The sequence below is a fragment of the Capricornis sumatraensis genome, chromosome 9 (assembly GCF_032405125.1).
Source record: "Capricornis sumatraensis isolate serow.1 chromosome 9, serow.2, whole genome shotgun sequence".
Classification (NCBI taxonomy): domain Eukaryota; kingdom Metazoa; phylum Chordata; class Mammalia; order Artiodactyla; family Bovidae; genus Capricornis; species Capricornis sumatraensis.
This window is the reverse complement of record NC_091077.1, coordinates 79,304,695-79,319,807: the sequence shown is the minus strand read 5'-3', so window position 1 is coordinate 79,319,807 and position 15,113 is coordinate 79,304,695. Positions and strand designations below refer to the sequence as shown.

Sequence of the window (15,113 nt, the reverse complement as noted above, 5' to 3'; positions counted from 1 at the left end):
AACTTTAACTTAGAGACTTTTGGCTCTAGAAAGATCTAGAGGCTCAAGCTGAATGTCTTTCATTTTGCAAATTTCCTGGTGGCTCAGACGGTAAAGCGTCTGCCCGCCGGGTTTGATCCCTGGGTTGGGAAGATCTCCTGGAGAAGGAAATGGCAACCCACTCCAGTATTCTTGCCTGGAGAATTCCGTGGACTGAGGAGCCTGTTAGGCTACAGTCCACAGGTCGCAAAGAGTTGGACACGACTAAGTGACTTCGCTTCACGCTTCACAGAGGCAAGGGTTTCCCAGGCGGCTCAGTGGCAAAGAATCCACTTGCCAATGCAGGAGACGTGAGTTCCTTTCCTGGGTTGAGAAGATCCCCTGGAGAAGGAAATGGAAACCCACTCCAGAATTCTTCCCTGGAGAATTCCATGGACAGAGGAGCCTGGTGGGCTATAGCCCATGGGGTTGCAAAAGAGTCGGACGTGACTAAACAGCAACAAAACAGAGGCATATGGACAAGTGGCCTGCTTTCTTTCGGTTATCTTTCTACAAGACACGGTGTCTTTAGGCCACAGAGAATTTCATGTTTTCCTGTGAATGTCAATGTCATCAGCTCTATCAGGTTGATTTAAATGAGGGCAGCTTCATAGTTAAAAATTGGTTGTATGGCTATTCATACAAAATCAGTGAGGCTTTTCATCTCCACGTTGAGGGCTTGCAGGAGAAAAGAAATAATACCTCTTCCTTAATTCTTTAGGTCTATATTAAGGCTACAAGAATTTATGAAAGTATTTATTTTCATTTTCAGGATGATTTCAAACAAACTAAAGGGTGTAGAACTATCATGACCAGAAAAAAATTACCCACTTTTATTTATACCCCTTTTTATTACTGAGTTGGTGTTGTGAGTGACAAAGGCAAAAGGGACCATGTTCAACTTTTGGTGCAGTATTTTGCAAACAAGGGCCTGTGAGTTCTTAAAATGGAGATGTATGGACGTAGACTTACAATAATTCAGATTTATGCTCCTAAGCAGCTGTGCCTTCTTCATCTTTGACTTCATCTGCTGGGCCACCTAGAACAGAGGATCTACCTAATTAGATTCCACAGCAGCTGGCAAAAATATCGGCTCCCAGTCACTCCCCTTGCTTTGCCTGGCTTACTGTGCTCTCTCTCTTAATCAAGGGAATGTGATGTCGCCAATCAGCAGAAAGCCTGCAAAGAGAAAGAAGGAGCCACAGGAGGCACCATTCACTCTGGACACCCCCAAGGCACAGGTTCACAGAGAAAACAATGTGAAGGGCTGTCGCTCAAGCTGTGTGCCCCTGGGGCACTGAGTATTCTCCTCCCCAAATCCAGTGGTCCTTGTGGAGTCAAAATCTTGATACTCAGCCTCATTACAGACAGAATGAAGCCGGGGTGGGTAGGTGCTGACCTTGAGTAGTTTTGTCAAAGGAGAAATTGATGGGTTTGATCGCGGCCACTGAGTTCGGGGTGGGTGGGTAGTGATGCCTTTCTCAGAAAATCAGGGGCCTCACTTGGGCAAACAGGTGCACAGGCTAATTGTCAGCTCCCAGCTGAGTCCGCCAGTCCCCGGAGAGCGTGCTTTCACCTTGGGAGTTCTTTCAAATGGTCCCTGATTTGATTGTTTAGCACCGCCCACAAGAGGCTCTTAATTGCATTCCTAGAGCACTGGCTTTCGACGGAAATTACTTAAAACACAGCTTAAGTGTTAAATTCTGGACTGTGTAATGTGCAATTGAGGGGTTTTCTTTTATTTTATTATTAAAAAAAAAAAATAACCTCACTCCCGGCTACCTCCTTGTAGGAAGCTCTGACAGGTTCAGTGGGAAACCTCGGGGCTGGCGCACATTAGAAGTTCTCTCCTGCAGGGCTGGCAGGTGTGAGCTATGTCAAATAAATTTATTACAGTCTGTGCTAATAATGAAAATTATAGAAAAGCTAGATGAAAGTGCTCTACAGCCAGCTAATTTGAAGCTACCTTACTAGACAATAACAAGCTCCTAACAGTTTTTCCTTTTTGGAAAAAAAAAAAAAAACACTAATTATGCTTAATGTTCCCTGTCGCATTAGCTTTCATGGTAATTATATTTCAAAACTTTTGCAATTAGGGTGCAGTTAATATTGTGGAATATTGCAATTATTTTTCATTGTGACACCTCTATTGAAAACTGGTGGCATAATGATCACATTGTTCAACTAAATCAGAACTGTAGAAATATGGCAAATGAACCAATTACACATTATTATTTCTAATTACAGATAATGTCATTTTCTCCGCTTTTGTCCAAAAGAATTTCTCAAACACAGATATCCCAAATTCTCCTATTTGTAAAGACTCCCTCGTTCTCTCATCCACACTGGTGTTTTCTTACATTAGTGCCTTGAGTGCTAAATTTAAAAAGGTCTCATAGGGATTTCTTGAATTTTCCTCTTCCACTCCCAACTCCCTCCCGTGGAGTTTGTAAGCCAGATGCTCTCATTGAAAAATCTCAGCCTTGGCCAGGCTATAGACAGCAGCCGCTTTCTAGGAGCCAGTGTGAATTTAGCATCTCATAATCATCACTGACGGTGGCTCATTTTTATTCATGCAACAGGTCTAACCTCCTGTCCCAATGAAGATTCATCTGTGGGAACTTGCTGTATCCTGAATACCTTCTAAGTAGCCCCTACTTCCTGCTCTCCATCACAAAATGATGAGGTTGGAAGTGGAATTTTTTATCTGTGTTTCTACCTACATACTACTATCAGAACATGGAGTAGAGACCAACAGAGGGTTTCTAGGAAATAGTTAAGTTTGAATTGGGGATTTTACTTTTTTCCTTCTACCTCTAACATCCTCATTTGTGGTCATCCTAATAATACAGATTATGACCACGAGATCATCTACAGAGTCCCATTCCTGATCAAATGGAGTAGGAAATACTGCTCAGTTTCATCTTACAATCATGTCCTAAGAAATACAGGCTGGGTAATAATATTCAATCTTAGAGATAAAGAAACTGAAGTGTAAAGAAATGTCCAAGACCTTATGACTAGTCTGTGGTCACTGAGAGCAGCTCTCTAGACTCTTGGTGGCTTGGTGGTAAAGAATCCACCTGCCAATGCAGGAGGCATGGGTTCGATCCCTGGGTTGGGAAGATCCCCTGGAGAAGGAAGTGGCAACCCACTCCAGCATTCGTGCCTGGAGAATCCTGTGGCTAGAGGAGCCTGGTGGGGTACAGTCCATGGGGTCACAAGAGAGTCAGATATGACTTAGCAACTACACAACAACAACTCCTGACTCTTACCCACCATCCCTATCGTCAGGGCCATCAATCAGGGTCTGGGGGTATCTGGGCTACAGCACTTACTTACAGTGTTCACACCAGGACATTTTCTGGCAAACTAGGACCTTTGATCACCTGACCTACAGTTAAAGTTAACTAGTCTATGAACTAAAAAAACATACAAGTATGATGCTTGGGCTTCCTTTAAGTTCTGAGTTTTCAGAGTAGAAGAGGGACATAAGTGAGGCATGGGGAAAAATAAATCGAAATGACCCCATAGCTAGACTTAATCCCCTTCCTCCCCTGTTTTCCCATGCAGTCTGCAATCTCTGCAGGAAAGGCTGGCCATTGCCCCCAACTTGGGCTCTACCACCTGGCTCTATGCAGCCTGTGGTGGGTATGCAGTACATATTTGTGAAATAATATTGCTCATACTAATAACTTGTGTTTATAGAGCCCTTATTAAATTACTTTGCTAAGTAACTTAAATGCATTTTCTCAATTAATACACATACTAATTTACTAAGGCAAGCGTTGTGTTACTTTTCCCCCTTCTGCACTGAACAGGAAGCCAAGACAGACAGAATCCAAGTGATGTGATCACTGGTGTCTGGGAAGGGTGTGGGGGAGGCAGATGGGAACAATTCTGATGATTTTACAGTCCATACTCTTAACTATATGCTGATGCTTTGGAAAGAAGTATCTCTGTGGTTCATCCAGGCCCTTGAGGGTATTTGACTCTTTGGGTGTCTAAGACAAAGCACCCACTTGAGGGGAAACAAACGTCCTATTTTCTCGCCTGGGGGACTTGCTGCTGCTGCTGCTGCTAAGTCGCTTCAGTCGTGTCTGACTCTGTGTGACCCCATAGACGGCAGCCCACCAGACTCCCCCGTCCCTGGGATTCTCCAGGCAAGAACACTGGAGTGGGTGGCCATTTCCTTCTCCAATGCATGAAAGTGAAAAATGAAAGTGAAGTCGCTCAGTCGTGTCTGACTCTTTGCGACCCCATGAACTGCAGCCTACCAGGCTCCTCCATCCATAGGATTTTCAAGGCAAGAGTACTGGAGTGGGGTGCCACCGCCTTCTCCAGTGCATGAAAGTGGAAAGTGAAAAGTGAAAGTGAAGTTGCTCAGTCGTGTCTGCCTCTTCGCGACCCCACGGGCTGCAGCCTACCAGGCTCCTTCGTCCATAGATGAGCATATTTTCCTCTGTTTGCCCGGGCTCACAGGAGAGTAGACAAGCTTCCGAGGCACATGATCATGCTGGGAATTTCTCTGTCATCTAGTTTGGGTTGAATCCACTGCTCAGAGGAGCTACTGCAACTGCCTCCTAACTTGTGTTCCTGTTTCTTCTCACCCTCCCATCCTTCTCCATGTAGTCAGAGTGATCTTTCAAGATCTTGTTAAAGCATGCCACACCCTGTTCAACCAAACCTTCCCCTTGCCCTTAAAACAAAGCCTGAATCTCTTACCTTGATCGCCTGCATCAGCTCTTCTCAAACTTTCCTGGGCAGGTCCACGAAGGACCTGAGGATCTAGTGCCCTGAAAAGCCTGCCCTGACTCGGAAGGTCTAGGACAGGGCCTGGAAGCTGTCATTTTAATGAGCTCCCAGAGGCTGTGGACAGTGCTGGGCTCATCTCCACTGAATTTTCGATCATCTCTTGAGCTTCTCTCCCCCGGGCTGGTGACATTCTAGCCACAGGCCTTTTCTTCTAGCTCAACACTATTAAGAGCTTTCCTGTCTCTGAGCTTTGTCCTTACTGTTCTCTTGGTCTGTATAAAACCTTTCCACTGGCCCCTCCTGCCCGAGCCACTGAAAACCTTGTCCCATGGGGACTTCAATTTTACTTTACTGGATGTGGTTAAAACGTCACCTCCTCAAAACATTCCTCCCCCATCCTATCTGAGTAGGCATCTTCATGCTTGTTTGTTTATTATCTCAGCATCTGAACATTGCTGTCATAGCACTCACAACTGGTCATTATTATGTTTTCATGACTCCAAAGTTTTAAGTTTCCCCTTTAGAATAGAAGCTTCATGAAGTTAGGGGCCACATCTTCCTTCAGTACCATTAGACCCATAGGGCTTAGAGAAGTGCTAGCTTGGGACAGGCGTGCAAGGATTGTAATGAATGGAAGTGCTCTCCAGTCAAATGGTGGGTTTACTTTATATCGAAACTTTCATGGGAATTGCTTCCGTTTGAACTGCGTTTCCCTTAGGCTGCCAAAGCTATTTTTCCCTGGAGTACAGAATAATATGTAAAAATGCCAGATTTGTTTTCCTCTTCGAAACAAATACAGCCAATCTAAGTGCCTCGCTCTTTTCATATAAACTGGGGGAATACAAAAGCAAACTGTCATCCGTGATCACTTTCCAGGCGGAGCTGAAGCACTGCAATATGAAACCAGGTTCCCCTTCATAAGATACAGAGAGCTCCAAAACATTTAAGTGACACCGGGTCTCATCCTCCATGCATCGGCTGCCAGAACACTTTATTTATACAACTCATTCCATTTCTCCAAGGAGTTTTACAAACACCTTATCAGTTTTCCTTTGGAGGAGGCAACTCCATAGGCGGGATGTTCCCTTAGGCTGGGGCAGCCCCGGAAAGCGGATGCTATGATCTGCGTCACAGCAGCAGAAAGGGAGAACGGGGGGGAGACAAGGAGGCTGCAATGGCCTTGAGTCTGATATCTCGAGACGGGCAAGGAAATGAAAATGACAAGGTGAGGGACTTCCCTGGTGACCCGGTGGCTAAGACTCCGCACTCCCAAAGCCGGGGGGTGGGGGGCCCTGCCTGAGCTGGATCCCTGGTCAGGGAACTGGATCCCACATGACCCAACTAAAAATCCCACAGGCCACAACTAAAGACCTGGAGCAGCCAAATCAATAAATGTGAAAAATAAAACAAAATGAAATGACAAGGCAATCAAGTATACAAACAGAAGCAGCTGTGGAGATGCCAGCCCCGGCCCACACCTTGGGTACAGCACTTCCTCTGCTGTGCTTTGAGCACTTAAATTTATTGAGGGCAACAGTGAGGTTCATCTATGATGTGCACGTAGCTTCTTGGGACAGAAGATCCGCATCTATGCTTCTCCCTCCCCCTCCACCCTGCCCCTCACCTGCACAGCCACCCAGAATCTGCTCCTAAAACTCTGTTGTCTGTTGGCAGAGCAACTTCTTGACCTGACTCAAGATGGCCTGAAGAAATAGAAGGGGATTTGTTTTTCAAAGAGAAACGGCATAACAGGTGAAAAGAGCCTTGTTCATATGCTGTTGGCGGTTCCTACACTGCTACTACATTTCATCGGCAATATGTTATACAGAGTTATAAAAAGATCTAGTGCCTATGATCTTCTGTTTCTACTTCTACAATTTCATCTGATGGGAGAAATGATAGGTGGGTAAAGCAATTTCTATATAAGGATGATCTCTGCCATGATATGTTTTAACACCATAAAAATTGAAAAGAGTAAAAGTGATTGACAAAAGGGAGCAAGTTTAAATACGTTGTGCTGTGTCAGCATGATGGGATAACATTAATATGGTGGCTCTAGAATAGTATTTAATAACATACAGTAAGATGAATAGCTAGCATTTACCAGCAGGTATGAGCTTGTGAGTCAAGGTTCTAAGCTCATTTATGTACCTATTTATTTCCCCTTACAAAGATGCATTGAGATGGGTATTATTATGGTTCCCATTTTACAGATTAAGAAACTGAGACCTAAAGAGATTCAGACATTACCTAAGGTCATTCCGCTAGTAAGTGCTGAAGTGTAGATTCCAGCTCAGGCAGTCGGCCTCCAGAGCCCCAAATTCTGAAGCCTAGTGTCTGCATGTGCTGGTTCACGGTACCATATGTTGCCATTTGAAAGAGGGTTTGTATAAGGTGGACTCTCCGATTGGGATTTGAAAATTACATGGATATGCCATTACATATAAGTATGTGTATAACATATAATTGCATATAATAAATATAATGGGTTTTCCTTTCCATCCTACATCAGCACATGTTTATTGAGGGTCTACCATGTGCTCAGGAACAGTTCTGAGTGTTAGTAATTTAGTTGTGAACAATTAAGATAAAGTCCTAATGAATCTGTTTGCAGAGTGGCAATGGAGATGCAGGCATAAAGAACTGACTTGTGGACACAGTGAGGGAAGAGGGGGGATGAATTGAAAGAGTAACTCTGAAACATAGATGTGTAAAATAGATGGCCAGTGGAAATTCTCTGTATGACACAAAACTAGTACTCTGTGACAGCGGAGGAATGAGATGGGGCGAGAGGGAGGGGACATATGTAGACCTATGGCTGATTCATGTTGATGTAGGACAGAAACGAGCAATATCATGAAGCAATTATCCTATTTAAAAAATATATTGAAGAAAGATAAAGCCCTTGCTCTCATGAATCTTATGCACAGAGAGGAGAGAGAGGGACTCTACATAACAAAAGGTTAACAGTGATCATCTCTGTGTGCTAGGTCCAACTCTTTGCTACCCCATTGACTATATAGCCTGCTAGGCTCCTCTATCCATGGAATTCTCCAGGCAAGAACACTGGAGTGGGTAGTCATTCCCTTCTCTAGGGGACCTTCCTGACCTGGAGATTAAACCTGGGTCTCCTGCATTGCAGGCAGATTCTTTACCATCTGAGCCAAATTTGGGGTATTTTTAACTGTCATTTTAATCTTGTCTAAATATTCCAATTGTTTTATTTTCATAGAACACAGACAATGAGAGAATACTTAATTCACATTATTAACAGAAAACAACTTTAAGGAATTAAAAAGCGCCTACATTTCAAGAATGATACCTCAGGCCATTGTTACCCTCCTGTCCCTGAGGGCTCCCTGTGAGTCTGTTCTGAATCTCCAGTTTCCAACAGAAGAGTACCCTGGGCCAGCCCTGCAGTCCTACCCGTCCCTGGAAGAGCTGGGCACAGTGTCATCAATTCCACCTCCCTTGCCCCTCCCATAGCTGAGCCTTTGTGCTTCCCGAGCCTTCCATCAAGACAGGACACGCCAGGCTGAATGAAGGCGTGACCTATTTCAGACAATCTCTCTCTGCCACAGTCATAACCAGGTAGTTATTAACCAACCCCATGATTAACAAGAAAATTAACAGTTTGAAAACAGGGCCAATCCTCCCATCCTTTCACTTCAAAAACGAATCTGTGTCAGCCTCAGTTATCTGGGCTCATTTGCAATGAATTCTCACAGTCAAATTTCACTTTGAAACATGGGAAATGGCTTTTAAAAACCTTGTGCTGATAAATCATTACCCCAATTCCCAAAATTTTCCCGTGGATCATCAGAGCAGCCCTCATTAGAAGACAAATACAAATAGGGAAGTTCTCCTGGCAGGCCTGGGAAAGTTTCTCCTCTCACCTGCTGGGAAAATCATTTAACCTCTCAGTGCCGCAATTCCCAACTTCATGATAACCAGATAATAATTCCTCCCCCACAGAAGTGTCGGTGGTTTCATGTATGTAAAGTGCTTTGATGATTTTTTAAAAAATTGCACGGGAAGTACCAGATGCTGTTTCACATCTGCTCGGTGCCTGACATCTAAGAGTTTCCTAATGCACCGCCGTGAAATGGTTGCTTCCGTGTGATGTTTCCAGAGGAAGATATCATTCCTTTCCCCCTCCTTCTCCTTTCTTTTCTTCCTTTCTTTTTCTTTTTTTTAAAGGGTTGAGAGCACAGACAGAAAGATACTATAAGGAAAGGTATGAGGTCTAACCATTTCAGGTATGAAATGAACTTTCTCTGGCATCATCCTGAATGCGCTATGGAAACTCGGGGAGGTGAGCCAAGGGTAGAATAAAAGCCTTAATTGAGAACGCCTTTGCGTGAGTGGATTTAAACAAGACCTTTCAAATTAATTTAACGCACTCTCTTTTATTTAATTCTCTTTGTTCAAATGTCAACTTTTTGTCAGAGTCGAGTGCAGCGCTTTCCCTTGGTCCTGATGGGTGTTTGCACATTTTGCCCAGTGACATTTTCTCAGCACAGAGAATCCACTCTCTATGGAGGATTCCTGTCTGGAGCCACGCGGGAGATATTTTCATCTACCTGGACAGGGACTTCCGGTCCCCGTTGGTTTTTCCAACACTACAAAGCGTCGCCTTCTAAATGGCTCCTGCCAGTTTCCACAGAGAGGGCAGATATGTGTAGTCCAGTGGCCCTGAGTTCTCATCAGGGCTCCACCACTGTTTTCTGTGTTACCTTGTGCCTCAGCTTCTTCAGCTGCAAAATGGGGAAACCCAATACTTGAAGGCTTATTGAGTTCACGTACAGCGCTTGGTCAAGAGCCTGGCTCGTGAATGGATTATAAACATGAGTTATCATTATTATTACTGTTGTGATGATTTTGTGAGCTTTCTTCTTATTTGAAATATCTCACCCTCCTGGCCTCTCTCTGGCATTTGATACTATTGGTAATTATGATTCTTGCGGTCATCCCAGGATGCTACATTAATATGGCTCATCTCCAAACACTTGGCCCCTTTGTTACCCTCTTTTCTTTCTGTTTGTTTCTGCCCTGAACATTCTGGAGACTGTTTTCTATCAGCACACACTTGAGCTCAGTTTTTGCCTTCTCTTCATGTGCTTCAAATGCCACCTCTGAGCAGATGACTGCAAACTCCCCTCTCTGTTACCAGCATCTCTCAGTGTTCCTAACGGTTTCCCCCTTCATTCTTCTCTTCCCTCCTGTCTCTCCTCCCTGAATTCCAGACCCAAACTTTTAACTGCCCACTGGGCATCACCATCTGGTCAGACCACAAATTACCAGAGTCAAAGCTTGTTTCTACCTGCCATCATAGATCCCCTTCCCTCCAAACCTCAATCTTTCTCTTGCTACAAGGAATCTTCTATTTTCCTGGCCATGCTCAAGTACTCAGATCTACCTTCAATTTTTACTTCTCTTCCATTCTCCTGCATTCATCCAACATGCAGGTTTTGTGGCTTCTTTCCAGCCAGTCTTAGCATCTTTCACCATCCAATGAGAGGGTGCATGGTCAGTTGCTTTAGTCCTGTCCAACTCTTTGTGATCCCATGAACTGTAGCCTGCCAGGCTCCTCTGTCCATCGGATTCTCCAGGCAAGAATACTGGGGTGGGTTGCCATCCCTCCTCCAGGGGATCTTCCCAACCCAGAGATCGAACTGCCTCTGAGCCGCCAAGGAAGCCCCACCAACCAATGGCACAGCCTAAATGTAGATGGGGAAACAGTGGAAACAGTGTCAGACTTTACTTTTTTGGGCTCCAAAATCACTGCAGATGGTGACTGCAGCCATGAAATTAAAAGACATTTACTCCTTGGAAGGAAGGTTATGACCAACCTAGATAGCATATTAAAAAGCAGAGGTATTACTTTGCCAACAAAGAGTCCATCGAGTCAAGGCTATAGTAGTTCCAGTAGTCATGTATGGATGTGAGAGTTGGACTATAAAGAAAGCTGAGTGCCGAAGAATTGATGCTTTTGAACTGTGGTGTTGGAGAAGACTCTTGAGAGTCCCTTGGACTGCAAGGAGATCCAGCCAGTCCAGCCTAAAGGAGACCAGTCCTGGGTGTTCATTGGAAGGACTGATGCTGAGGCTGAAACTCCAATACTTTGGCCACCTCATGCAAAGAGCTGACTCATTGGAAATGACCCTGATGCTGGGAGGGATTGGGGGCAGGAGAAGAAGGGGACGACCAAGGATGAGATGGCTGGATGGCAACACCAACTCGATTGACATGAGTTTGGGTGAACTCTGGGAGTTGATGATGGACAGGTAGGCCTGGCGTGCTGTGATTCATGGGGTCGCAAAGAGTCGGACACGACTGAGCAACTGAACTGAACTGAAATGTAATTCTGAGTGCCCAGGCAGTGTTTTGCCATAACTAGCTCTTTGTATAGCTCCAGTCTCTCCCCCACAGCTTGTCTTACACCTGCTTCCATGGGAACCTTTCCTCAAGAACATCTGGGGAGCTTTAAACACCCTGCTGAGCAGGATGTCCCCACCCCGCCCCAGGTCCTATCACATTAGAATCTCTGAGCTGTCACTCAGGCATTATTTTAAAATTCCAAGGTGATTCCAACGTACGACCAAGGCTGCCAGTTATAGCGTAAATGGACAACTCAGCAAGACCAAGCTTCTAGATCAGGGCTCCCCAATCATTAGCATGAGTCAGGACCCCCTGGAGAGCCTGGCAAACCGAGGACTGTGGGGACGCAACCCTAGGATTTGAATTTCTAGCAAGTTCTCAGAAGCTGCTGTTGCTGCTGATCTACCAAAACAAAACTTGGAGACCCATGGCACTAAGTTGTTTTCTTCATTGGAGGTATATGACGGTAAGGTCATTGAGAGGAAAAATGCGCTACTGGGTAAACTAAGCAATCCTCAGTAGCTACAGCAAAGGGCTCTTGGAAGATGATCCAGATGAGCAGGAGGCTTGAAGAGGTCACGCTTTCTGTCCACAAATCCCTTGTCTTGGCAACCACGTTGCCCACTATGAAAGGGCCAGGGTTAATATTCTGACCCTACTTCCAATAGGATTGTGTCAGCTGCCCGACAGATTAAAAAAAAAAAAAAAGACTACGGCATGGATTACTGGTGTATTCTTTTCTAACTCAAACTCCTGGAATTTTTCAAGCTCATGAGTTTAGTTATCCATTTCTGTTTCTCATTCTACTTATCATTCTACCTATGTCTATCTACCTGCCTACCTATCAGCCTATATCTATGTATCTATGTGTCTGTCTACCTATCTACTTATTTCTTTCTATACTGGTTCTAAAATAAGGACCTTTAGACTAGCCCAAGGCACCTCTCACAGATGCAGCAAAGAATGTGGGTACCTACAAGACTATCACAGAAATATCCCATTACCGAGAAAAATGTGGTTTCTCTTTCCTTTTTTTCATTTCATGTAGGTTTTAAAGGTAATTTTGACCTGGAAGGCAGATTCTATACTCAAATCTATATTCAACATCTCCTGACAGCGATCACTGTAAATAACTTTCCTACCTGAATTCTTGAGAGTTTAGAGTAAGAAAGGAAGATGATGAATATAATCTGGAATGAGGTTTATAAATCTTTTTAAGACTTGATTTCCCCCCTACTTTTCTAAGCATCCGTATTACAACCAGCGTTTCAGTTAATATTGTTCTTGGGCTGAAAAGCAAAGTTTACCAGAGCCGTCTTGACCGTGAGCACTTTATAATTATAAGAGAAGAAAGACTCTCTGCATTCTGAGCAGGGGAAAAAAAAAAGACTGACTATTAGCTGTACTAGTTCAGCTCATGGCACAAATGAGACTTAAGAGCCAAATGGAAGAGTAGAAATAGCGCGGGTCCTCATTGCTTGCTAAATTGGGGGAAAAATCCTACAAAGCTAAACTAAATCAGCTCATCAGTCAGTCCTCGCTCATATTCTAAAAGCGTGGATTCATCAGGGAGTGTGGGAAGAAGGGAATAGAGCCTCTGCTTCCCATTCTTTGAAGCATTTGCGGGTGATAACGGCCACTGCAGACCAGCCAAGTGCCGCTGATTTGTGTGCTTATAAAGATTCATGCAGCAATTATTTAGAGGCTGGCACATCCATCCTTTCATCAGGCTGTGGAGACACACAGGCCAGCTCTTCTCTGGATGTTGAGCAAGGAGGAAAAAGCAGGCGTAAGTCTACAGGCAACCCCTCTCTAAAAGCCTTTGGATTGTATGCTTCCTACCTTCATCCCTACACTTCTGAAGGTGAATCAGAGAACTGGGTATACAAATACCCATGAACGTCTGCGAGGGTGATAATCAGGACCTGCTTTACCTCTGACTCTCCTGTGAAAGTTATCACAAATGTGGCCTCTGGGCTTCTCCCGATGGGTCACCGCTTTTCCTCCAGGCTGCTCCACAACTTCTCATTCTGTGTCTTGATGCCTTTTGTGCTTCTTTGGGTCAGGTCTTTGTGGCATGTGGGAGCTTTAGTTGTGGCACGAAACTCTTAGCTGGGCACGTGGGCTCCAGCTCCTTGACCAAGGATCAAACACATTCCACTGCACTGGGAGCGTGGCGTCTTAGCCACTGGAACCCCAGGGAAGTCCCTCAATGCCTTTTAATAAGGGCAGATTTTCACCTTCATATTGGAGTTTAGGTCATAATTGTTTTCTCTCTTCCTAAAGGAGAGATTCAGAGTTTGAGTCTTCTTTGTACTGCCCTTATCATTCAGCACAGATTCAAAAAAATCTACCAAATGAACATATGTCTGAACAAACAGCAGGTTTGGGCTTCCCTTGTGGCTCAGCTGGTAAAGAATCTGCCTGCAATGCGGGAGACCTGGGTTCTGTCCCTTGGTTGCGAAGATCCCCTGGAGAAGGGAAAGCCTACCAACTCCAGTATTCTGGCCTAGAGAATTCCATAGACTGTACAGTCCATGGGGTCGCAAAGAGTCGGACACGACTGAGCGACTTTCATTTTCATTGCATGTCTTGTTCAGGAGACACCTACCTCAATTACGAGCTTTCTTCATTGTCTCACTGCCATTCATAACCCACGGTATGTAGAGAAGGCCCTTCACAACCAGATTCCATCCTCATTTCCAGTGGTTCCTCATACTGGCCTGAATCTAGACACATCTGCATGCTAGTCTTGGCATCAACATTTCCCTGAGCCGTCCCCAGATACACCATGTTCTTTCCTACCTCCATGCCTTTGCACTTGCTCTTGGAGTTCCTGGAACTCCACCTGTTCCTCCCAGCTGACTACTAATCATGATGTAGGAGACGAGTCAGGTGCCAACTCTGTAGGGAGATTGTTCCCCAGCCCAGCTGTAGCCCGGACGGGGAGGGGCCGTTCTAGCACTGGGTCCCTGCATTCATCAGAACACCTGACGTGCTGTTATCACAGTCATTCTCCTTAGTGCGCTTCCTCAGCCCATGCTGCCACCAGCCAGATAAGGGTCTCCCTAAGGCCATGTACCTGGAGTTAGTCATTTCTGACTCTCATCTCTGCTTATTGCATCATGGGTCTATAACAGTAGATACTCAAGAAATATCTGTGGAATTAAAATGAATTAGCTGTATCATTTGAAGGCAGGAAAAACTACTTGAAAGAGTCTTCAGCTTCTCAAGCCTCTAAGAACACTATTACCAAAAAGAAAAGAAAAAGAAACAGTGATACTCGCTGTTTAAGCCAGTGGTACTCAAAATGTGGGCCCCAAACCAGCAGCATCAGACACGACCTGGGGACTTGTTAGAAATGCAAATATAGGGGACTGCCCTGGTGGTCCAGCGGTTAAGAATACACCTTCTAATGCAGGGGATATGGGTTCGATACCTGGTCAGGAAACTAAGATCCCACATGTTGTGGGGCACCTAAGCCCATGTGCCACAACTAGAGAAGCCCGTGGGCCTCAATGAAGACACAGTGCAGCCAGAAAAATAAAAGAAAAGACCACATTGGCTAAAATAGGGATAACAAATTATTTTTTAAAAAAGAAATGCAAATGTACAGGTCCACCCTTGGACCTACTGAATTAAATAGGCTGGTAGAAGGCCTAGGAATCTGTATCTTACAAGCTCTTGAGGTGATTATACTGCATGCTAGTAAGAACATCTGCTTTAGTGAATTAGAAGCAACATTTTGAGAAGAATTGTGTAGCAGTGAGAAGATCAAGGCCATTGGAGTCAAGCAGAAATGGTTGTTCAAATCCTGGCTGCTATGCTTGTCTTGATGGTTCTGTGAATTTGGTTGAGTGAGCTCAACCCTGTGAGGCTCATTTCTTCATCAGTAAAAGGGAGAGGGAGGAAAGCAAGTGAGAAACCTGAACTGCCTGGTACAGGGCCTGGGATGATGG

At 44.7% G+C, this 15,113-nt stretch overlaps 1 protein-coding gene across 9 annotated transcripts in view; it reads right to left on the bottom strand.

Moving 5' to 3' along the window:
- The window catches only part of TENM2 (teneurin transmembrane protein 2), a 1,060,439-nt gene that overhangs the window by 387,584 nt on the left and 657,742 nt on the right, over positions 1 to 15,113 (bottom strand). The window lies entirely within an intron of this gene.